At 31.3% G+C, this 25,543-nt stretch overlaps 1 protein-coding gene across 1 annotated transcript in view; it reads left to right on the forward strand.

The window, feature by feature from the left end:
* The first annotated feature begins 658 nt into the window (after positions 1 to 658).
* The window catches only part of LOC126891771 (uncharacterized), a 28,399-nt gene continuing 3,514 nt past the window's right edge, over positions 659 to 25,543 (forward strand). Inside the window, exon 1 of the mRNA XM_050661046.1 lies at positions 659 to 807. The gene's annotated coding sequence lies outside the window, so the exon portion shown is untranslated. The remainder of the gene's footprint in view (positions 808 to 25,543) is intronic.

Consider the following 25,543-nt stretch of genomic DNA (forward strand, 5'->3'; position numbering starts at 1 on the left):
TTGTTTAAATATACCATAAAAACTAATTTTCTCCTAGCTATATTGCAAATAACTCAAAACATACAACCTTTTACTAGTTAAACGGGAAAAATAATTAACACGGAGAGTGTAAAATGGTTGTTAGGCGAGTTACAACCTTTTTCTACGAATACTCATGTTTAATCTCAAGGTTGTATCTCAATCAAACTCAAGATTCTCAATAGCTAATAAAATTACAAAGCATACATCTCACAGTAATCCCTTATTATGTTATAAATATTATATCACATTAGTGTAAAAGGGTCTTATCATTTCGCTACAAATTTTTAAAAATTCTTGTTTTCGTTTTTTGCTTCTCCTGTAAAATCGCTAAAAATGAGTTACAACCTTGTTCGATGGGGGTGTCGAATTGTCTCCCAGTTTTTACCCCAATTTCTACCAGAAATATAACCTGTATAAAAACTGACTAAATATCTTAAATATGTAAGTTTTTTATAAATTGTAACTCTCACCTATGATGTACTCGCTAAAAACCTCTGTTTAATGAGCCTTTTTCTTACGTTTTGGTTACTATTATGTGCCCTGGATTAACTGCGGGAGGAGATGAATGTGTCCTTTAATATTAAGCCCCCACAAAAAATTCCTCGTTGCTGTCTTTGATCCTCGTCGTAGGTAATCACGATATTGTTCATCTAGGTCTTTATACGTTGGCGTAACCCAAGTATAGGCGTCAAAGCGTTGTGCCTTTATGTGAGATTTTCTTACCAGTAAAAATTCACAAACAAATACTACAATGTAAACCTTATTCGCGGGAAAAACTAAAGTCAGGTATGATATCACCATTTTTTCTAGTGTTTTTTTATCTAAAAGGCTTATAAAATAACAATTTTCATTTTCGTATTATCATCCAATAAAATCAAAACATAATGCAGTACGAATTTTTTATTAGATATAATTTATAAAGCGTTGTTGCAAATAGAATGGGGACAGACGTGAACTAAAAAAAAATAGTATCCCGCTAGTTACTATTTTCATAAGAAAATAGATAATACACAAGGTATGCATCAAAATATCCGAAAAATGGATTTGTTTTTTAAAAAATTAGGACTTGAAACAATAGATAATTTGATGTGATCCAATTATATACAGAGTGTTAGTAAATAAGTGCGAAAAACTTCAAGGGTGATTGTGCTTGAAAAAATAATGACAGTTTGCTATACAAGTTTATGTTATTTGTTTCCGAGATACAGTGTGTTGAAATTGTTTTAACAAGCCGAAAATTTATTTATTGCTTTGAAACCGGTTGAGATACACAAAGAAAATTTGGTATGTTTTAAGAGATAGTAGTTATTGAATGATTTTGACTGACAATTGGAAATTTTATCATCATTGGAGCGCAAGTTTAATGGTCTCAATTTATTAAAAAAATAGTATGCAACCGAGATGGTACACGACAATTAGTCCCAAATCATTAGACCGAAAGCAGTAGACCGAACTCATTAGACCGAAAAGCACTTTATCGAAACCACATTAGACCGAACAGCATTAGACCGAAATGGCAAATAAATTTAAAAAGTTTACAGTAAATTATGCTAAGATTTTGTATATCTGTCTTTTTGTTTATTGTATTCTTTTGTATTATTTTATATATAGACTGTGTACATTGTTCTGTATATGTACAGTCTGATATGAAATAATTTTCATCCGTTAAACAAATTAGTGAAGGTAAAAATAAATTAAGGGTAGAGTGACGTTAACACAATTTTAACTGTTTATAATAACCATCCAAATAACATTTAGTTGTAATTACATTAGTCTTATCTCTTTTACTGCGACAAGTAAAAAGAACTGCTTTTCGGTCTTCTGCTGTTCAGTCTAGTGAGGTTTCGGTAAAGTGCTTTTCGGTCTAATGAGTTCGGTCTACTGCTTTCGGTCTAATGATTTCGGTCTCTTTACAGTAAACCCACTGAGATATTACAAATTAAAAATTATTTTTAAATTCCTCGGTTAATTTTTAACAACAAATTTTTCTTACCTTCTTTTCATATGGTGTATCGTCTTTCTGCAAAAAAATAAAACATATTAGCGCACATTTCATATTTTTATTTCTTTTTTACATAATCAAGAAGTATCGAATAAAATAACATTCAACCAAAACAATAACAAAAAGTAATACTAATAGTCCAAGAGGAAGCGCTGAAAAATCTCTTTGAATTTACTAAAGCTAGATTTTTCACAGTTCATTACTGTGATTGTGTAGAGAAACATACTGCGGTCGGTCAAGCGAAACGAAAAACAGGGGTTACTGAGAGGGTATCAAAGTTGCCTTCCTACGAAGGTAGTTAAATCCATTTACTAAGGCTGAAAATCAGTACACATATTCTAAATTGAATATAAATAAAAGTTATTATAGTCGGTCAGCTGTATGACGGGACGGAGCCGGTCGGTCGGCCCCAGTGAATGTACAGGGTTATTCACTATCATTTGACCCCCTTGTAAACTGCTTTATTTACAGAATTAGAAAAAAATGTAAAGTACAAAAGTTATTCGATTTTTAAATTATGATTTTTGGACATATATATCATACTAGTGACGTCATCCATTTGGGCGTGATGACGTAATCCACTATTTTAAATTTTAAACGGGAATAGGGTTCGAGTGCTAGCCCATTTGAAAGGTTATTCAATTTCCGATTCAGTAATATAAACATTAATATGATTAATTATACAGGGTGTCCAAAATTTTTTTTTAATTAAATTAATTGTTTAATTGATAATTCAAAATTTATTTTGTACACCCTGTATAAATAATGATCTTAATGTTAATAGTACTGTATAGAGAATTGAATAACCTTTCAAATGAGCTAGCACACGACCCCTATTCTCATTTAAAAAAATAGTCGATTAAGTCATCATGCCCAGATGGATGACGTCACTAGTACGATATATATGTAAAAAAATCATGATTAAAAATCGAATAACTTTTATATTTTACATTTTTTTCTAATTCTGTAAATAAGGCAGTTTACAAGGGGTCAAAATATAGTGAATAACCCTGTACATTCATTGGGGCCGACCGACCGGCTCTGTCCTGTCATACAGCTGACCGACTATAATAACGTTTATTTATATTCAATTTAGAATGTGTGTACTGATTTCAGCCTTAGTAAATGGATTTAATTACCTTTGTAGGAATGCAAGTTTGATCTTAGAACAATCTCACTCAGTAACACTGTTCGTTCTGTTTATTGTATTTTTGTGTGTCTGTTCTACGTTTCACTTGACCGACCGCAGTATGTTTCTCTACACAATCACAGTAATCAGCTGTGAAAAATGTAGCTTTAGTAAATTCAAAGAGATTTTTCAGAGCTGCCTCTCCGTCTATAATAAGATTTTAACTTGGAGCAAAGCTACAACAAATGTTCAAAATGACCTTCCTCAGATGTGACACAAGATTTAACTCTTCGCCTCATTGACTATCGTATTTGCGCAAATATTCCTGGTATATTTCTTATCGTGTCCCAGCCGGCTATAATTCAATTTCTCAGATCATCAACAATTTCGACAATAGTGAAATAACAAAAGGACTTAAGAAATATCCAAATGCAAAACTGGATAATTTAACTCCGCCGATCGAGTAGGCCGCTCTACCGAACCTCCCCTAACTATCCAACGATTTGAAGGACCCTTTTCTTTTCTTTGTGGCATCATAACCCTGGATGGGCCTTTGCCTGTCTTAATATGACCTTCCATTCAGATTTCTTGTGTCCTTTTCTGATATTGTCTTATATTCATGGTTTTCATATGGTCTTCCTCGTCATCTAACTACCTCGTTCCGGGCCGTCATTTTTTTCGTTTTCCTCTCGGCTTCTACTGTAATATTTTCTGTGTTGTTTTCTTTTTATCGTCTTGTCTCTGGAGATGTCATGACAGTCTATGACATTTCCCAAATTTTACAGTATCATAACCTTCATTCAATTCATTAACCTCGTTGTTTCTCCTGATTCTCCATGTGCCGTCTTCCTCTTGCTTCTTCTTCTTCTTCTTCTTCTTGTAGTGCCTATCCGTTTCGGATGTTGGCGACCATCATGGCAATCTGTACTTTGCACACTGCTGCTCTAAAAAGACTTGTGGTTGTTGTGTTGAACCATGTGAGTAGATTCTTCAGGCAGGAAATCCTTCGACTTCCTGGTCCTCGTTTTCCCTGCACTTTCCTTGCCAGATTAGTTGCAGTAGTCCATATCTTTCGCTGTTTCTCATTATGTGACCGAGGTATTCGATTTTGGCTGCTTTTATTGTGGTTAACAGCTCTTTTTCTTTTTGCATTCTCAGCAAAACACCCTGATTACTAACGTGGTTGGTATAAGATACCTTCAGGATTCGACGATAAAGCCACATCTCAAAAGCCTCAATTTTCTTGCAGGTAGCGTCTGTGAGAGTCCACGACTCAACTCCGTACAACACTATAGGAAAGATATAACATCGCAGTAACATGACTTTTATGGGCAATGATAAATCATGACATTTGAATAACTTAGCCATTTTTTGAAATACAGATCTTACTTTCTCTATCCTACATTTAATTTCTATCGAATGGTCCCAGTTTTCATTGACGTTCGTACCAAGGCAGGTGTATGTTTTTACTCTTTCTATTTGTTTACCGTTCACACTGATTCGTCCAAATTGCTGTTCCTTCTTAGAAATCATGCTTCCTCTCGCATCGTGCCGTATACTTTTCTCAGATTCTCTCAAATGTCCTGAGTTGGGCTGAATCTTTTTGAAGTTATACTTTTTTAGGCGCGATTGGGAGTTAATTTCTATTATTTTGCGCGCATACGCACACAGGCAGTATTGTTTTGTTAATAAGTCTTTTAATTTATGTATGTATCAGTCCAAAAACGGCGTGGAAAGAATATATTAGTGTTTTCAGTAAATATATTTATTATAATTTTTGTGTTTTTTGATTTTTCTTCCTCGGGAGTAGGACAATAGGTATTATTAAAACATTTTTACATTTTATACTTCACTTCGTCTATTTGTTACCGTGGTTTGTTATAATGTCTGACAAACCGTATAAACAGTGAGGTCTTGGAGTCGTGGGTCATTGATTCGACTACAGATCGAGAGGTACCGGGTTCAAATCCAGACAATTGCTGTCTTTTTTTTTTTTAATTTTTGGATTTTTGGAAAGTGGTAACTATTAAAATTAGTTTAATATTTAAATAAAATAAAAATAGACTGTTTAAAGTATTTTATTTCGCAGAAACCATATAATAGAAGTATAACTTCTTACGTGCGTACAAAGTACACACACATTCTTTTTTTTTTTTGTCATTGTGACATCAATTAGTTTTGACATCAATTAATACAATCTAAAAAGATTTCACTAAGCCCATAAGTAATTGTTTCATCAATAAGAATAAATTTCTTTACGCTTAACCAGAAATTACATATAAATTATTGTTTGGCTTTTATAAGTAAACGACAGAAGAATTTCTAATTTTTTATTGGGATCTTTTAATGCATTCGACGGTTAGACTGAATAGGATACAAGATAGTACATAACGAGTTGGTCAACTGTCCTACTGCTTTTACTCGACATGTGTTCAATAACATGGTATCTTCAACCAGCTCTAACAATTTCTTTTTTATGTTAAAGCTTATCATTGTTTGATATTATATTAGTCTGGTACTCTGGGCTAATTAGGAAAAGACAAGGAAAAGTTATTTACCAGCAATTTTATTGCTGGAATCGAATCTTATTATTGTGTGTATTAATAATATAGATATGCAAAGTCCGCAGATAGTGTGCTACTTTTTTTATAAACAAAATGGCGCCCGAAAATCGTGTTTTTTTTTTAATTTTTGTTCTATAACTCCAAATATTTTAACTTTACACCAAAAAAAAACCCAAATAAAAATACACCATAATTAAATTCTGCATAGAGACGTGTTCTTCCCGATTTACTTTGACGACAATTTTCCCCGGAAAATGCGGGTTTTTCCAACAAAATCTTTAATTTTCAACTAAAATTTTAGATAAGCATTTGTCCATCATAATTAAATAACTTGGTAATATAAAGGATTTTTCGTATAGATTATAATTCGAGAAGCCGATGGAAATTGAATGAACAGTTTAGCAATAATTGAATTGTTAATTAAAAATTTACGGTCGATATAATAACCACAATAATTATTATGATACATAAGAATAACTATGATTTTTTATAAAAAGACAATGTACCTATCTAATGTACTTTACAGAATTGATATTGGACTATTTAGGCGGCCACAGGAATATTTTAAAATTATAAACATTTTTTTGGCTTATAAACAAATCGAACATCTCGGGAAATATTAAATTAAATTAAATAATGAAAATGGTGTAGCAAAAAAAAGCGGCAGGATGCTTCTTTTAAAAGAAAAAACGTTTAATTGTGATGAGTGGTTCCTGAGATACAACCGGTCAAAATTGACCGGCAGTTACGGCAAAAATGTAAAAAATAGGATCATAATTTTCAAACCATCACCTTTTTATTTTGGTGCTCTTTCTCCACACCAATTTTCATATCTTTAAAATACTCATAACATATATTATTATAATAAAAACTATCGCAGTGACGAGTGAAAATTGCCAAAAATAGCAAAATTCCAATAAAGAATTAGGTTGGAGAAAATGTAATCTCAAAGTTCAAAATCGGTATACGTCAATACGGCAAAAAAATGCATTTTCTTGGCTTTCCATGTAGCAATTTTCTTCATTATTTTTTTGTTCCCAACTAATTCGTGTAGAGTCATCGAACTAACGCATGATTAAATGTCAAAGTTGCTTTTGTTTTGTTATAATAAATTAATTAATTTATTATAACAACATTTTTTAATTTGTTTAAATAAAAATTATTTAAATAATTATATAGCTTTCAAATGAGAATATTTGTGTTTTTAACGGTAAACGGTACACTTGTTGTAAGTTTATCTAAAAAAAGTCTACAACTGGAAAACATATGTAGTTTTATTTTCTTATAAATAAATTAATTTATTATATCAAAACAAAAGCAAGTTTGACATTTAATAATGTGTTAGTTAGATGGCTCTACTCGAGTTAGTTGGAACAAAAAATAATGAAGAAAGTTGCTCCATGGAAAGCCGAGAAAACGCAATTTTTTAACGTATACCGATTTTGAACTTGGAGATTACATTTTCTCCAACCTAATTTTTGATTGGAATTTTGCTAGTTTTGGCAATTTTCACTCGTAATATCGATAGTTTTTATTATAATAATATATGAGTATTTCAAAGATATGAAAATTGGTGAGGAGAAAGAGAACAAAAATAAAAAGGTGATGGTTCGAATATTATGATCCTATTTTTTATATCTTTGCCGTAAATGTCGGTCAACTTTGACCGGTTGTATCTCAGGAACCACTCTTCACAATTAAACGTTTTTCTTTTAAAAGAAGCGTACTACCTTTTTTTCCAATACCGTTTTCATGATTTAATTTAATTTAATATTTCCCGAGATATTCTATTTGTTTATAAGCCAAAAAATTGTTAATAATTTTAAAATATTTCTGAGGCAATTTAAATAGTCCAATTTCAATTCTGCAAAGTACACTGGATGGGTTCAGTGTTTTTTTATACAAAAATCATAGTTATTCTTATGCATCATATTTATTGTGGTTATTATATCGAACGTAAATTTTTAATTAACAATTCAATTATTGCTAAACTATTTATTCAATTTCAATCGGCTTCTGGAATTATAATCTATACCAAAAGAGACTTTACTTTACCAAGTTATTTAATTATTGATAAACAATTACTTATCTAAAATTTTGGCTGAAAATTAAAGATTTTGTTTTAAAAAACCCGCAATTTCGGGGAAAATTTTCGTCGAGGTAAATCGGGAAAAACACGTCTATATGCAGAATTTAATTACGGTGAATTTTATTTGGGTGTTTTTGGTGTAAAGTTAAAATCTTTGGAGTTATAGAGCAAAAATTGAAAAAGACACGATTTTCGGGCGCCATTTTGTTTATAAAAAAAGTAGCACACTATCTGCGGACTTTGCATACCTATATTATTAATATATACAATCATTAGGTTCGATTCCAGCAATAAAATTGCCGGTAAATAACTTTTCCTTGTATTTTGCTAATTAGCCCAGAGTATATAGAATGTCATGAATTAATATACATCATACGCAGTGCAGATATCTACAAAGAATGTATGAATTTTAACATTAAATTTTTAGCATGTTTAAGATTTGTCTTGCTATCTTTTTATTATTCGACTTTTAATACGAAAATTTTTACCTTTTAATAATTTGTAGGTATAACGGTATAACCAAATAGTCTCTCCTTTTGGTATGTAAATTATTATCAGAAATATATATAGGCATATTCATGTTATATGTTAATTTTATTATAACTTTTCAATCTGTTTCGAAAATTAATTACAATGGTGAGTAATTACCCGTTTATTAACTTTTGTTTGACTGTGCCATTTTTTTATTGCTCGTAGCTATTGATTTGAAGCTTGACTTCGAAATGAGGGTAAAACATTAGCGAAACGTGCAAAGACCGTGAATTTAAACCCTTAAACCATTTTCACAGGACTGGTCTTCATTAAATTTTATTAAATATCTACCTTAGAACATCTGCTAATAGATAGGTGCTTCTAAAATTTGCAAGTTAAGTTGTGTACTTTCCTACTAAGATATAACATATTTAGGAATTATGTCATAGAAATTAGAAATTTATTAAGAATTTGTCCATTTATAAGACGAATATTGGAATCACAGATAAAGAACAGAGAAGAACAGTAAGGATTCAGAAAAGAAAGGTCGACGACGGACGCAATATTTGTCATGAAACAAGTGAAAGAGAAGTCGATAGAATATAACAAAACTGCATATATTTGCTTCGTAGACCTAACGAAAGCATTTGACAGAGTCAGACTTAGCGATATAATAAAGAAAATTAAGCAAAAAAGAATACCGGCAAATATTGTTGAAGTCTTAAAACAAATTAATGAAAATCATATGTGTATTATTTTATTCTCTTTTATCTATCCCTATTAGGAAGCCACTGAGAAATATTTTGAAGCCACGAAAGTAAGTATTGATAGAATAATTTAGCCCTGAGATTTACAATTTATTTATGTTTGCTTTGTTTGATTAATGAGATAATTAATTGATTAATTAATCAAAGTAGATCACAACAGTATATAAATATACAGGGTGTGCCAAACCTCTGGTTTTCTTTGATTACGGCTAAACTATGAGATATACAAAAAAATGTTTATGACAAAACTAATGTGTATCAAAGAGGTCTATATTCTAAAATTATTTTTGATTATACAAGGTGAGTCAGAACGACGGTATGAACTAAAGTTTTATTTTTTTAAATGGAACACCCTGTATATTAAATCATTTGTGAATATATTATTTAAAAATATGAAAAATTTGTATAAGGTCTTATAGGCCTAAAGTTAATAATTTTTGAAATATTTACATTTTTATTGAAAAAAATGGTAATATTTATAGGGTTGTGGATTATGTTTCCAAAGAAATAAAAATTTAAGTGATTGGTCAAAATTTTTAAAATATAGTGTTATTTTTAAATAATTTAATATTTTTTACTTTTAGCCATAAAATATACAGTGTGATCACTATTTGCAAATACAAAATTTTCTATTTTTTTAAATGGGACACCCTGTATATTAGTTTTGCATTTTGTAGTAAATATTACAACCTTTCTTTTGGTATAAGGTTGTATGTACCTAGCAGGTTTCGTTTTGTAGATATTAAAAAAAAACTATAGATTTTACGTTTTTGCGGATTTTTTATTTAAAAATTTTTTTGCAAAAAAAATAATTATAATCTGGTTTTAGAAACATACACTAAAATATAAAATATGAAAATAAAAACGTAGTTAAATATTAAAATAAATCGTATGCTAGTACAATTCAATTGAATTTAATAACTTTAAATTATTTTACAAAACATATTTTACCATTTTAATGAATGCATAAATTAGTTACTAAATTAAATAAACAACCAAATTTTAAATCAACCGTAGTAATTTTTCTACTACAGCAACTTTCCTGTACCAAATTAATTGTTGGTTAAATTGTATTTAGTTAAACTTTTAATTTACCTTTTAAATTTACTTACATACATCATACATCTTGAGAATATAAAAATTATTATAAAGTATGCTTTAAAACAGCTGAATGTTAAATTTATCAGCCAAATTATTTATTAATATAAATAGTATTTACTGGTGTCACAAAAGCTGGTAATACTTTTGTAGTTGAAATTTTTGTAACAATTTTTTATATTTTAAATTTTAATTTTTTAACCGAAAAATTTTTGGATATGACATTTGTTTTGGGCGAAACCATTAGAAATTATTACCAGCTTTTGTGACACTAGTAGGTACATAGATACTATTTACTTCTTAATATACTTCCATAACGTTCATTTGTTTCAAAGCATACTTTATACGTTCTCAAGATGTAGTAGTTATTAACTGACCTTACTCGTAAATACAATATAACTAACAATTAATTTGGTACAGGAAAGTTGCTGCGGTAGAAGAATTACTACGGTTGATTTAAAATTTGGTTGTTTATTTAATTTAGTAACTAATTTATGCATTCATTAATATGGTAAAATATTTTTTGTAAAATAATTTAAAGTTATTAAATTCAATTGAATTGTACTAGCATACGATTTATTTTAATCTTTAATTACGTTTTTATTTTCATATTTTATATTTTAGCGTATGTTTCTAAAACCAGATTATAATTATTTTTTTTGCAAAAAAATTTTTAATTAAAAAATCCGCATAAACGTAAAATCTAGAGTTTTTTTTAAATATCTACAAAACGAAACATGCTAGGTACAGACAACCTTATACCAAAAGAAAGGTTGTAATATTTACTACAAAACGCAAAACTAATATACAGGGTGTCCCATTAAAAAAAATGAGAAAATTTTGTATTTGCAAATAGTGATCACACTGTATATTTTATGGCTAAAAGTACAAAATATTAAATTATTTAAAAATAACACTATTTTAAAAACTTTGACCTATCACCTAAATTTGTATTTCCTTGGAAACATAATCCACAACCCTATAAATATTACCATTTTTCTCAATAAAAATGTAAATATTTCGAAAATTATTAACTTAAGACCTATAAGACCTTATACAAATTTTTCATATTTTTAAATAATATATTCAAAAATGAATTAATATATAGGGTGTTCCATTTAAAAAAATAAAACTTTGGTTCATACCGTCGTTCTGACTCACCCTGTATAATTGAAAATAATTTTAAATTATAGACCTCTTTGATACACATTAGTTTTGTTATAAACATTTTTTTGTATATCTCATAGTTTAGCCGTAATCAAAGAAAACCAGAGGTTTGGCGCACCCTGTATACAAGAATACCGGTATTCCACTCCGCTGGTAACTGCTTATTTAACCATATGATTGTCAAGAGCTCATGTATTATCTTTAGTAATACGTCTCCTCTTTCCTTTAGTAGCTCCGATGCTATTTGATACGATCTCGGTGAGTTATTGTTCTTTAACGTGTCTACTGCTGTTCTAATCTCGGCCATTAAACTGTTCGCTGTTGTCAGCTTGGTATAACTGTATATTAGGGTTTCCCCACCTCCCTTAAGCTTTTTATTAAAATGTTTTGTCCATCTTCTTAGTTTTTCTTGTAGTTTTGTCAGTATCCTTATCTTTCATATCTTTTTTGAATTATATTCTGGTTTTGCTCAGTTTGTGGTAAAATTTTCTTGTGTCTATTGGCTTACTTAGTTCTTGTGTTTCTTCAAATTCCTTGTTCATATTTTCTTTTTCCTTTCTTCGATTGATTTATCTTCTTCCGTATGTAATTGTTTATATTCGTTTTCTATTTGCCAGTTTCTGTTCCTTTGTTGCATCAGTAAATATGCAATTTTCTATCTGTTATAATTTCTCAGTCCTTCGTTCTTATACTTCTTTGTTTACCATCCATGCCTAGTACATCTTCAGCTGCTTCTTTTGTGATGTTTCTGCATCCTTTCGACTCATTATTTATGTTTTCATGTTTTAGTCTGTTTTTTAGTTTGATGTGTCTTACATTTTCTGTATATTTTTTATTTTTGTTTTTATTTTTGAATCCTTCTATATTCTGGCCCTTACGAAGATAAATAAACAAACAAATTTTAAAACAAAAAAACTTAATGTTGTACGTAAATTGGATATATTTGTCATGTCCCAACCATGACACATGGACTCATCCAACCATAAAAAACCCTACTCAACGCCGACAAGGAACCATAAAACTGGAACCAAATTTCATCCAAAAACCCAGCTCTAATCCACAACCCACAATTTAACAAAGCGCTTTTATTACATTAAAGTTATTCCTTATTTTAAGTATATTCAGATACAGAGTGGCTCAAGCAACCAATGCTTGAGCCTCTCTTCATGTGAAAATACTTAAATAAGGGGTAACTTAAATGTAATAAAAGCGTTTTGGTAAAATTGTGGGTTGTGAGTTAGAATACTGTTGCTCTCATAGCCTCAATTGATCTTCATATGGGAATACCGGGAAGAAATCAATAATCCAAAAGCTTAAATTTTGTCTATCACCGGCTATAGGTGGCGTGCAGAAAATATATTAGTATTCTTAACTAATATCAGGAAGGCACCTTAAAAGCCACCCAGAAAACATTAATACAAAGGGTCCACGATCCAACCTGATTGGCGATTTTTCTATAACATAAAAAACGAAAACTCATTGCGAAAAAAGAATCAAAGCTAGAATATACCCCATTCCACGAATATACGACCCTCTTGGATTATCGCGACAACGAATATTTTACTGTGCAAAAGTAAAAACGTGCAAAACGAAAGTAAATTGCAAATTATATTGTTGTTTATTGGATTAATTATTATAGCAAAATACTTTCGTACTTCTTAAGTTGCACACTAAAATATTCGTTGTCGCGATAATCCAAAACAGTGGTATATTCGTGGAATACACCGTACCCATACGACGCCTTGCGCTGGTCACAGGCAACTGAATTGGAAATTGACCAGACCAGAATTTTACACCGACTATCAGCAGAACGAATTGAAAGAAAACGGCAATGTCTGCTGCTCCTGTAGACGGATAGGAATTTTAGAAATTATTATTTGTACATGGGTATAAAGGAAAAACTACCGTAGACTGTCACTAATAATACATGCTAGTAAAATCTTTTTCACATCATCAAAAAGAGATTAAAAACGTATCTACATTACCAAATACCTCAGGAACAAGCGGGGTTTGTAAAGGGTAAAGGTACAAGGGAACAAACTAATACTGAACCTGAGACAACTCATTGAAAAGTCTAGAGAATTTCAAGTAATTTATGATTATATGCTTCGTTGACTACCAAAATGCATTTGATTGTGTAAGCGGGATAAATCTGTTGTCAATTTTAATAGAAATGGGCGCACCAGTGCACCTGGTGACAATTAAACACCTTTACCAGTCCAATATAGCGACAGTACGACTAGATCATAAGTTCCCAAACCAATTCAAGAACGAAAGAGGTGTTAGACAAGGATGCGTGTTGTCACCTGACTTATTTAACATTTATGGTGAACATGTCATGAGGATGGTTTTAGAAGGATGGGTCGGTGGAGTAATAGTTGGTAGGAAAATCTCCAATTTAAGATTTGCTGATGAGACTACACTTATAGTAGCAAATGAGCAAGAAATGTTTGATCTCCTGCGAAGAGTTGAGTACGAAAGCAATAAAATTGGTCTGAAAATAAATAAAACTAAGACAAAAATAATGGTGGTCGACAGATTCGACACTATTCAACTGACTAACATGATACAGGAATACCAGAATAAACACCTTTGTTTATCTTGGGTCTACTATAACTAACGATGGTAACTGTGAAGAAGTTCGGAGACGTATTGGTATGGCAAAAAATGCGATGAGTCGCTTAACTAAACTTTGGAAAGACATATCTATCTCTCAAAATATCAAGATGAGACTGGTGAATGCCATTGTAATCTCAATATTTCTATACGGAGCAGAGACTTGGACTCTTCGCGCATGCGAGCACCAAAAAATTGATGCCTTTGAGATGTGGTGCTGGAGAAGGATGCTGCGCATACCTTAGACATATTATAGGACAAACGTTACCATTCTAAACCAACTCAAGATTAAAAAAGGCTCTCCACAATATCTCTGCAACGAATACTGCAATTCTTTGGTCACGTGGTTCGCACAGGTAACGACAGTTTTGAGAGATTAATTGTTTCTGGAAATGTTCCGGGGAGAATATCAAGAGGACGATCACCAACTAGATGGTCCGACCAAATAAAGAATTCAGCTGGAAACTCATTCTGCGAAGCTCTTAGAGCAGCTGAAGATACAGACCAATGGAGAAACATTGTTAGGAATATTGGAAGAAATCACGATCCTCAGTAATGGGAAAACGACAAGAGAGAGAGAGAGAGAGAGAGAGAGAGAGAGAGAGAGAGAGAGAGAGAGAGAGAGAGAGAGAGAGAGAGAGAGAGATAAAGGAAGTGTTCACTGAGAGATAATTTCAAGAACTTTTAAAAATTGATTTGACCATTTGAGCTACAATAATAATTTTCGGACCACTATTTTGAACGTCTAATACGAAACACACCCTAAATAATACTTTATGGTACATAAAATTCATCCTTTATGTCTACTAATACAACGCTATTACCTTTATCATATATTTTAAAGTGACGTCACTTGCAACTATTGCTTTTGTTTTATAGCCCGTTAACGCCTACCCTGCGCGGAGGGTCTATTTGAATATTTATTGGGTGGTTTCTTCACTGAAATTCGTGTTTTAGACCCTAATAAAGTTTAAGCACGCTGAAATTTCACGTTCGGCGGCACCTGCTTTATTTTATTGGCAGTTTAAAATCTGTTTGTATACGGTTGTTTTCTGTTGCCGTAAGGAAACAATGTCTTCCAATTTTTATTTAGGTAAATATGTCGAGGAATTTATGTGTGTGTCACTTATGTGTAACTAATACGAAGGGTGTATTAAAATTCAAAATTTTTGCTTTGTAAGATTTAATTTTCATGGATGGTTACTGGAAATTTAGACTAAAAACAAAATTATAAAAAAATGTTTTTTAACGTGTACTGATTGAGAAAAAAAAAGGAAAAGGAAGACTTTTTGACCTTAAATATCTTATTTTTAAGTCCCGCAAAAGCTATACACCAAGTTTCAGAAAAATCGGAGATCAAAAAGTTTTTGGCTGAGTGATTTGACATGGAATGTACCTAAGATATTATCTTCATGTGCTCCTGTTGTTTATTGTTTATTTCACTACATTACTTTCCTTATTTTTTGTCGACACTGTTGATAGTTTCCTTCTAATTATTGTTTCATTGTAAAGAAGACCAAACATCGTAAAAGTGTACCACACAAAACTCATTTGGATGATACGTATCTTTTTTTGCTGTATAAATAACTAAGATGTATGAATAATAGTTGCTGGAGTCGTCGGAAAACCATTGAGTTTTTCACATGCAAAAAATAATGTTATATTTTTCGTCGTATGATTTCAATAGTTACAATCCTTAATTTTAAACTATTCCTTAAGCCACCCCTCATTTTGGGAACAAAAAATATATTCCCAAGCGAAAATATCGCTCTTGTGTTAGCTTCTATGTGCAACCCATCTATATCAGTTGGACCTTTCTGTGGGTGCTATTACCGTTTAACAAACGCTCTTATTCTCTATGCAAACAATAATCCGATATAAAATAACCGTTAAACTATTAAGAACAATCAAAATTTGTGCAAGGAACAAGTGCGAAACCGCGTATGAAAACGGCATATGTGTTTGATCAAAACGCGAGCAGTGAACAGCAACACAGGACCTTATGTAAGACTTTTTACGAACTTATAACATTGTCTGCATGTCATAATCTCTTTCTAAACTTCCACTTGAACCAGCAATCTACACATATTATCGTCCACGAAACTGAAATTATAATAATAATTTCATAGAAAATGTCCAGGCACATACTGTACAAATTTATCGCTTTCCTTATTTTTTTGTCGACGCTATGTGAATAGTTTCCGTCTAATGATTGTTTCATTATAAAGGAGAGCAAACATCGTAAAAGTGTATACCACATTTGGATGTTATACCTTTCCTTTTGTTTTTGTATAAATAACTAAGACGTATGAATAATAGTTGCTCGAGTCGTCGTAAAAACAACTAACCTCGGCTACTGATGCCATTATTCTGGATTTGTGAAGCATGAAAACGGCCAATCTACACAGCATAGGTCAGTTGTAGGTAATAAAGCAAGACTAATAGAGTTATGGTGGGGATTTAATGGATGTATGATTATAGAGACGTTAATAAAGCTGGCTAATGTATTTTAAAGTTGGTTTTATAAGGGTAATAAATTAATATAACTAATTCAATTAAAAAACTTACATAACAGTAAAGTGAACAACTTTATTATTACATACTTAATTTAAATTAAAATTATGGAAAAAAAGGAACGTTATATTTGTTACAGTTAAACTTCTTATTTCAACCACACCTAAACGGCAGTAACCATTTATAATGGTAATGTTTAATATTTACAATAATTAGTTTTAACATAAATTTTGTAATGAGGATCCTCTAAGCTTGATAGTTTTTAGTATTTTTAAATTCACCAAAAAAGTTCTATAATATGCTTTATAGATTACGCAAAAGCATTCGATAATGTAAAGCACGAAAAGATAATTGAAGTACTCCATAAGATCGGAATCGACTACAGAGACATTCGAACAATAGCGAGTCTCTATTCGGCTCAAACAGCTAAAGTGAAAGAAGGATCTACATTTACCAATAAAATTGTCTCCTATTCTCATTAATATATTATATTCTGCATGCTGACACCGTAGACTTTAGATGGTAAGGTTTCTTGACCTTACCATGATCAAATATTCGTTTTATGTAATGTAATTTTTCGTCTCCTTTGTGATTGTAATAGATGTTTTTAACTTTTCCGACCTCAAAAACAACAGCAAAGTTGAGCATTTTTCAACAGTCAGACAAGGTTTTTTCCATCAATTAAAGAAACTGCATAAGAAAATAGAAGTATTTTTATATCGTACATGGGACCCATCTCTCTTCATAGTGGTATTTTGAACCTTTTGACCATAGCTCTGAAGATGGCTTTATAAGCCGAAAGCGCTCAGCTAGGAATTATTTAATTATGAGTTTTATAAATGCTTCTGTTTTAATTTCTATACTAGTTTTAATTTCTTCATTAGGATTTAGTGTCACGTTTATCCAACATCCTACGCATTTAAAATGATTATCTTACATAATTAGTTCCATGGGGCCACTGTCCTGTTTACTAACCACAGGTAACTATGTCTTTGATGTATTTATGCCAAGTCCGTTATAGGAGCATTCTCTAGTAACTCGATATATAAGGAATTGAAGATCTTCAATAATTTCACTCCACATTTCAGAACTCAACATTGCCTTTCCAAGGCTTCGTTACATATTCACCAGTAAATGTGTAACGAGTACACGTTAAAGAAAGTTGGGGATAACACACAACCCTGTCTGACATCTCTTTGAATTAAAATTGTGTCTGTTTCTTTGCCGTCTACCAGAATATAATATTCTGGATTCCAATATAGATGTTGGTTAAAGTCTCAGATATTTATTTAGTCATCTTCATCAGATTATGGATGAGGCTGTACAATTTGTAATATAAATAAATTAGAATTCGATCGATTAAAGTGAAATCAGAGAAATATGAGGCTTTCTTTAAAACAACACTGTCAGAAAATTTCTTGTGATCACCAGCCCAGCAGTTTTAACTATTATTTAAAGAGTTCAATCTAAACATTAGACATAAATAAATTTCTACCAATTATGTATTTCCAATATGATCATATTACAATTTGCTTCTATCGATTAAAAAATTTAAACCATACCGGAAAGCTTTACTATACCAGTATCATGAAGGCAGTATTGTTGAAATTGCAATTGCCGTATTAAACCGAGGAACTATGTGTATTTAATTTATAATGATGTTTATACGATGTCATACGGCTACACAATACACACACGTAAACTAGGAAATAGAGAAATTTAAACCTTATCTAAATTAGAAGCATTTAACTATGATGTCGAGATCTATTGATGCTATATATACGATGAAATCAACTGAAAGTTGTGCAGGTTGAGATCGATCTTACATATGAAGTATATAGCTTTAACGAATTTAATATATGCAGTGGCGTAGAGTGCGCAGGGGCCAGTATCAAATTTTGTCGCGGGGCCCTTTTCCACGACTGATATGGGATAGTGCTAAAAAACTGTTTAAGCAAAAACCTCGCCTTTTGTTCGGCAAATATTTTCTCATCTTTTGTTGGGCAAATTTATTTATTAAAGCGTCCATAGCTGAAGAATATTTTAATTTATCCCAGAGTCTCTAGATCTATAGGCTGGCCGGAAAGTCTCTTTAGACTAATAATAACGAAGTTTGAACACCGGGGCAATGTTGATTTGCCTGTTTATTTTCAACAAGATGGCGTCCTGGCTGAGAAATCTCAGAGAATGGTTTGGATTCAGCTCAACTGAACTCTTTCGGGCTGTAGTGTCGAAAGTAGTGTTGCCCAAAATCGGTCTTGGTCTTGCAGTCTTGGTCTTGTTCTTGCGTTTTAGCAAGACCAAGACCAAGACCAAGACCGCCTTATTTTAGCAAGACCAAGACCAAGACTGACCGTGCAAGACTTGAGCAAGAACAAGACTAAGCCTGCGAGACTCTTGCGTCTTGCAGTTAGGATTGAGTGTCGTTTTATGGAATATATTAGTCGGGAATATAGGTCTGGATCCCCCGTATGAAAAAAAGTTGATTAATAGCCAGCTGAAAATTTGTTAATAGCTTAAGGGTGTCTAGTCGGACAAACTTTGATGTATGGGAATACTGGAACAGGGGAAGTTTTAATTGTGGAACAGGTTAAAAATTTGGAACGTCAGACCACGAAAACGTCACATGTATTTTGTCCGACAGAACTTCCAATTGATTTGTTACCCTTTCATTAAACGCTCATGCAAAAATCAGATAATTCATAATTCATTGATAAATCATAATTCCTGTCATTTGACATGTTCTACGTGTTCCACTCATTAAAATGCCCATTTAGTGATAAATAGCAGTCTGATTTTTGCATGAGAGTTTAATGAAAGGGTAACAAATCAATTGGAAGTTCTGTCGTACAAAATACATGTGACGTTTTCGTGTTCTGACGTTTCAAATTTTTAATCTGTTCTGCAATTAAAACTTCCCCTGTTCCAGTGTTCCCATATATCAAAGTTTGTCCGACTAGACACCCTTAAGCTATTAACAAATTTTCAGCTTGCTATTAATCAACTTTTTTTTTATACGCGGGATCCAGACCTAATATGCTTAGAGACAATGAGACGCAAAAAAATATATAACAAAAATTTGGAAAATTGGATTTATGCGCATTATGAACAATACGAGAAACATATATAGCGAATTAAAATATCCATATAAGAACACTCAGAGGTCAGTTATTACAATGTAAAAATAAAATATTTATTTTCATTCTTTCCTAATATCAGACAACGCCTTCGCTCCGAAAGTAATTATTGTACTAGATTTTGAGAATACCTTTCATAAAATAATCTGCTTGTGTTGTGTGACGCCGCCGACAGTATAATAAAATTGAAACTTTTAAAGATATAAGTAATGTCGCCTTTGTTGATAAAAATATGATACGAATAGCATATCCACTGTTACGGACACCCAGTCAATTGTCTTTCCTTATCAGTTAGTGGGAATAATACCATATCGTAAAGACTAAACGTCCTACTTATAAACTTTTTGCAGAGTGTGCAATTAGATATTAGATCAATAGGCCAAACAAAATTTTTTGCTGAAAAAGCACTAGATAAGATAATGCCCGGCTACCCTGTATAGTCCATTCACTCACGGTAAAATATTATAAAACCTTGAAATTTTAAAGAACCGCTTGGATTTTGGATTGACATGTTTGCGTGCACATAGCTAACACGCTAAAAAAGAGATATTGGCCGATGCATGTGTGATTTTGCCCTGGGGATGAGTTTCACCTTTCACCCCTTTTTGGGGGGTTAAAAAACAAAGGTTCAAAATAAGTCAAGGTTGAATAAACTGACTTTTCTAAGCAACTTTTGTTCTTTTTTATTCATCTACAAATAAACCAAGTCAATACTTTTCGAGCTATTTGCGACTAAATATGTTCATTTTTCAACAAAAAAAACACACACGTTTTTAGACGGTTTTTGCGCAAAGGACTCAAAAAGTAAGTATTATATCGAAAAAAATATTTTAAGCAAAAATATATCTTATAAAAAATTTAAATAAAATGATGCATTTAATGGTAGGGGAACCCAGGCGGGGATTTTTGCAGTTACTGGAGTGCGTCAGGTTATCACATGGGAAGAAACCATATATCTACCATATATTGGCTTTTAATACAGGGGAATTCGTTAAGGGAAGCCCGAAAAAAATATACATCCTTAGAAAAACTCGAAATCGTCAGATAAAGATAAGGTAAGTTTAGTATGTACATGCAAAACAGTGTATATTTAAAAAATCAGACGATTTGAGCGGGGCGTAAGGAAATGGGTGAGTCACACAGTTTCACAAAGAAGCGAATATTTCGCGAAATGAATGTCAGATCGAAAAATTAAAAAGTACGTTCAATATTTTTCAAAAATCTATCGAATGATACTAAACACGACCACCCACGGAGATGGGTGGGGGTAAATTTTAAATTGTAAATGTGAACCTCACGATATTTTGCGAAAAGAATATGAGATCGAAAAATTGAAAATTACATGTATTCAATATTTTTAAAAAATCTATCGAAGGACACCAAACACAAGTTGCAAACTTTTATTAAGAAACAGACTGACTCCCGTGGGACATGCCGACATGGTAGTCATGGTCAGTTAGTTAGACGTTAGACTATAGGCAGGGATAGTTTAGATCGTGGGTTCAAACCCACCCAATGTGAGTTGTTTAGACATTTATTAATTTGGTTGGTTTTTACTATGTCTATATTAAGTCAAGCTGAAAATGTACCTATACGTTTACGTTAATCTAAGATCTAAAGTAATATTTAATAAATAGCAATATGCTAGTGGGTAACTGCGAGACTTGCAAGACTCTTGCTGCAAGACCAAGACCAAGACCAGGTGTATTGGTGCAAGACCAAGACCAAGACTGTGCAAGTCTCGTCTTGGTCTTGCATTTGGGCAACACTAGTCGAAAGTGAGAATAGCAATGATGATTGCCACCCTTCATCGCGGAGATGGCACGTAAAGAAGAAGAAGAAGAAGAAGAAGAAGAAGAAGAACAAGTTCGCAAACGCCTCAATGAAATGTTCCCGAAACGATGGATTGGGCGAGGATCTCTTCCCATTGTTGGTTTATCTCGTAGGTGTTAGTATCTAATTTATCAAAGTTTTCGTATATTTTCTGTTGAAGTTTGTTTTTTTATATCAACTTCTTTCAGTATTTTTTATATCAACTTCTTTCAGTTTTGGAGTTCTTTGGGGTTTTCTAATACGTTCAAGCTTAAATTTAACGTTCCCACACCAGCAATTTATTTACTTCTCTTTTTGTTAGCGTCCATGTTTCGCTTCCATACGCGACTGCTGGTCGTATTATAATCTTATATATCCTACAAGGAACCTTGTAAGCAAAAAAATTTGGAAAACGCGGTCCAGAAAGAAGAACAACATCCTGGTTAAATTACCTCAGAACCTGGTTCAACATAACATCTGATGTAGCTTTTCCGCGTTGCTGCAGATAAAGTGAAGATTGACACGATGATCGCTAACATTCGTCACCGATAGGCCCATCAAGAAGAATACGGTGGTAGCTACGCCCCTGCATATACCTATATTTGAATTTGACTCGTCGCGTCGAGCTCTTGATGAACGTCTGGTTAATTCCTTCTTCAAATCACTGAAATGCCGCCTCCTCCTTCTATATATAGAATTTACGTTAGTATTTATATACCTACATATCGTATTAAAAAAACTGCAAAAAAATTGTGTAGAATAAAATATTTTCCATTAATTGATATTTTATTGAAATTTAGTTTTTATTTTTATATTCAAAGTAAATATTATAGTCTATTGATTATGTACTATAGAAAGGAACTACAACGTTAACGGGGTTTTATTATTTCATATGGTCAATGAATCTCTATATATGAAAAAACCGCGGAGTGCTACCATTTAAAGGTGTGCGTTTTTGAGAAATGGGTGAATTGTTGTACGACTTCTTTTAAAGAGGTTATCTTTTTCAAGATTTTATACTTTTAACGAGTTTTTATATTTTTTACGATTAAAATTTCCCATTATAACTTTTTTTTCTACATTTAGGTATATATTGTAATAATAAAAGAGAAAGCTTATTCTGTTTACTTTAAAATGGTGTATTATAAGAAATTCTAGGACTATTTTTGAATAAGATATATGCTTTTTCAAAATGTAATAAGTACTTGAAACTATTTTTTATTTTAGGGTTATTTTTTAAATTTCTCATTATAGCTTTTTTATGTGATTCTGTGTTATGATTGAATCTTATTTTTTATTGGTAATACTTTGAATCCACTTGACTCGGCCGGGCAAACTTCAAAATATGGATTAATTCCAATATTTACTGTCAAAGCTCCTGCACCACAAGCTTTGCTTGAAAAAATAGCATGTAAATGTACCAAAGGATGTACAAAAAACTGCGGCTGTATGAAGATAGGAATTAGTTGTTCAATATTCTGCAAAAAGTGCATGTGCAAGTGCATGGGTACTAATTGTGGGAACTCTAAGATAACTGAGGTGTCAGAGGAAGATATTGAAGCTAATGCTAACGAAGAGATGGACTTTGATTGTGAAAATTTTTTAAATGTCACGTTTAAATAACTTTAACTAAAGTGATGTTTTCTAAGACTAATGTTTATGTAATTTTTGTAAAAGAAAGCCCTCTTTATTGAGCAATATATAGTATATTCATGTACAGAAAAAAAGTTATAATGAGAAATTTAAAAAATAATCCTAAAATCAAAAATCGTTGAAAGTACTTATTACATTTTGAAAAACAATTTATCTTATTCAAAAATAATCCTAGAATTTTTTGAAATACACCATTTTAAAGTAAACAAAATAAGCTTTTTTATTATATAATATTACATATACCTAAATGTAGAAAAAAAATTATAATGAGAAATTTCAAAAATAATCGTAAAAATAATATTTTTTATATGAGGTATTATATAATATATAATATATAATATAATTTTATATTATATATACTATATATAATATAGTATTATATAATATATAATATATTATACAATAATAATATTATTTTAGTTTTAAATTATATTATAAAAAATCGTTAAAAGTATAAAACTTTGAAAAAAGTCATACAACGTTATACAGTACACCATTTTAAAGCTAATTGATTTCTATTCCTATTACGTGTACCATTGCATATAGGTACCTAAAGTTACGTAGAAAAAAGTTACAGAACAATATTTGCGAAATAACAAGGAAAATTGCCCAAAATTGCTGTGAGTGAGGAACTTTGAAGAATCATATTTTGAAAACTATAAATTCTAATTACCTATACTAAACAATATTTTAAAGAAGAAATATGTAGGTTTTTTTTTCTGTAAAGCAATATCTATACCTATATCCTCGTGGACAAAAGTTATGGCACAAAAAACAAAATTTCTTTCTTTTGGGCTTCTTTGTGCTTTTTCTTTTGAATATATTTTTGTAAAAAAAAGTATCGTTGACTTTAAAAAGTGATATTTAGATATGAAATTTAACCAGGAACAATTTTTATGTAGACATGCTTGTACCAAAATTGCATAAAACTCACCCTAATGTAACCTGTGCCCAGGGACTAATTCACCCATTTTTCAAAAACGCACCCCTTTAAATGGTAGCACTCCGCGGTTTTTTATATATAGATGTCCATTGACCATATGAAATAATAAAACCCCGTTAACGTTGTAGTTCCTTTTAGTTATCTTATTTTGAATATAATCAATAGCCTATTAATAAAGCAGGCTAAATTATACTTTTATTTTTAACCACGTCAAACCATGGTGGTGTATTTTATTTTAGAAAAATTTTTTTACATATTAGTCAAGAAAGGGTCTGTTTCTAATTGGATAATTTCCATAGGAGCCTATTTTTTTTCTGGAATCACATCAGGATGTAATTTATATCAATAATTACGATATGAGCCAGTCGCAACCTTGTGCTTAATTTGTATTTAGCAAGATATGAAAAATGTCGAAAATTTTGCTTTTTGCGCCCATATTTTTGCGATATTTTAATACAACCAATTATTAAAATATATGAAAAAAAATGTGCAAAAAATTTTAAGCGTCAAGCAAATCTTTATAGTCCAGAAAGCCACTGCGCATCCGCTAGGAAAAATATTCCGATTCGGATTTTTTGCACAATCTTACTCAAAAAGGACCACTTGTAACAAATTTGCATGTTGCCAGGACCAAAAGTGGGTCAAAAATTTTTAAAAGGTTTTTTTTGTTTTTTTCCTAAAATTTTTTTTTTGCATGGGACAAAGTTTTTTTAAGTTTTTTGGATCATTCCAAAGAGAAAAGGTCTTTAGTGACTTTTCTCTAAAGTTGATAGTTTTTGACATATAAGCGATTAAAAATTGAAAAATTGCGAAATCGGCCATTTTTAAACCTCAAAAACTATGGGAAAAACTGAAAATTTGAATGTTGCCAAGGTAGATAGATATTCTTTAAACATCGATTAATGAAATACCGAAGAGTTTTTTGCAATACAATTTTCAAAACTCCTTTGTTTTTTAATTGCCAATCAAGCGTGCGCGACACTATTTTCCACCGACAGTATGGTGCAAATGAAAGGAATAAATTCGTTATTTCGTAAACCGGTGACTTTAAGGAAAAATCCCGAAACAGGTCGATTTTTATTTTTAAGTTATGATATTGTGGCATATATGGTATACTAGTGAAGTCATACATCTGGACGTGATGACGTAATTGATGATTTTTTAAATGAGAATAGGGGTCGTGTGCTAGCTCATTTGAAAGGTTCTTCAATTCTCTATTCAGTAATATAAACATTTACATAATTATTTACACAGGGTGTCCAAAAAAGTTTTTAATTAAATTATTTGAAAAAAAGAAGAATGTATGTAATTTATTTAATTCAAAACACATTTTACTGTTACGCGAAAACTAAAAAATGTTTATTTCACAAATAAACATTGCTTTTTGATTAAATTCAATGTTCAAGTCAGCTCCCGCCAGCCACCTGCCTCTTGGAAGTTTGAACATTTAATTTAAGCGAAATGCAATGTTTATTTGTGAAATAAACTTTGCTTTCTGATTTGTGAAAGCAGTAAAATGTATTTTGAATTAAATAAATTACATATATTCTTTTTTTTGTC

The sequence above is a fragment of the Diabrotica virgifera genome, chromosome 9 (assembly GCF_917563875.1).
Source record: "Diabrotica virgifera virgifera chromosome 9, PGI_DIABVI_V3a".
Classification (NCBI taxonomy): domain Eukaryota; kingdom Metazoa; phylum Arthropoda; class Insecta; order Coleoptera; family Chrysomelidae; genus Diabrotica; species Diabrotica virgifera.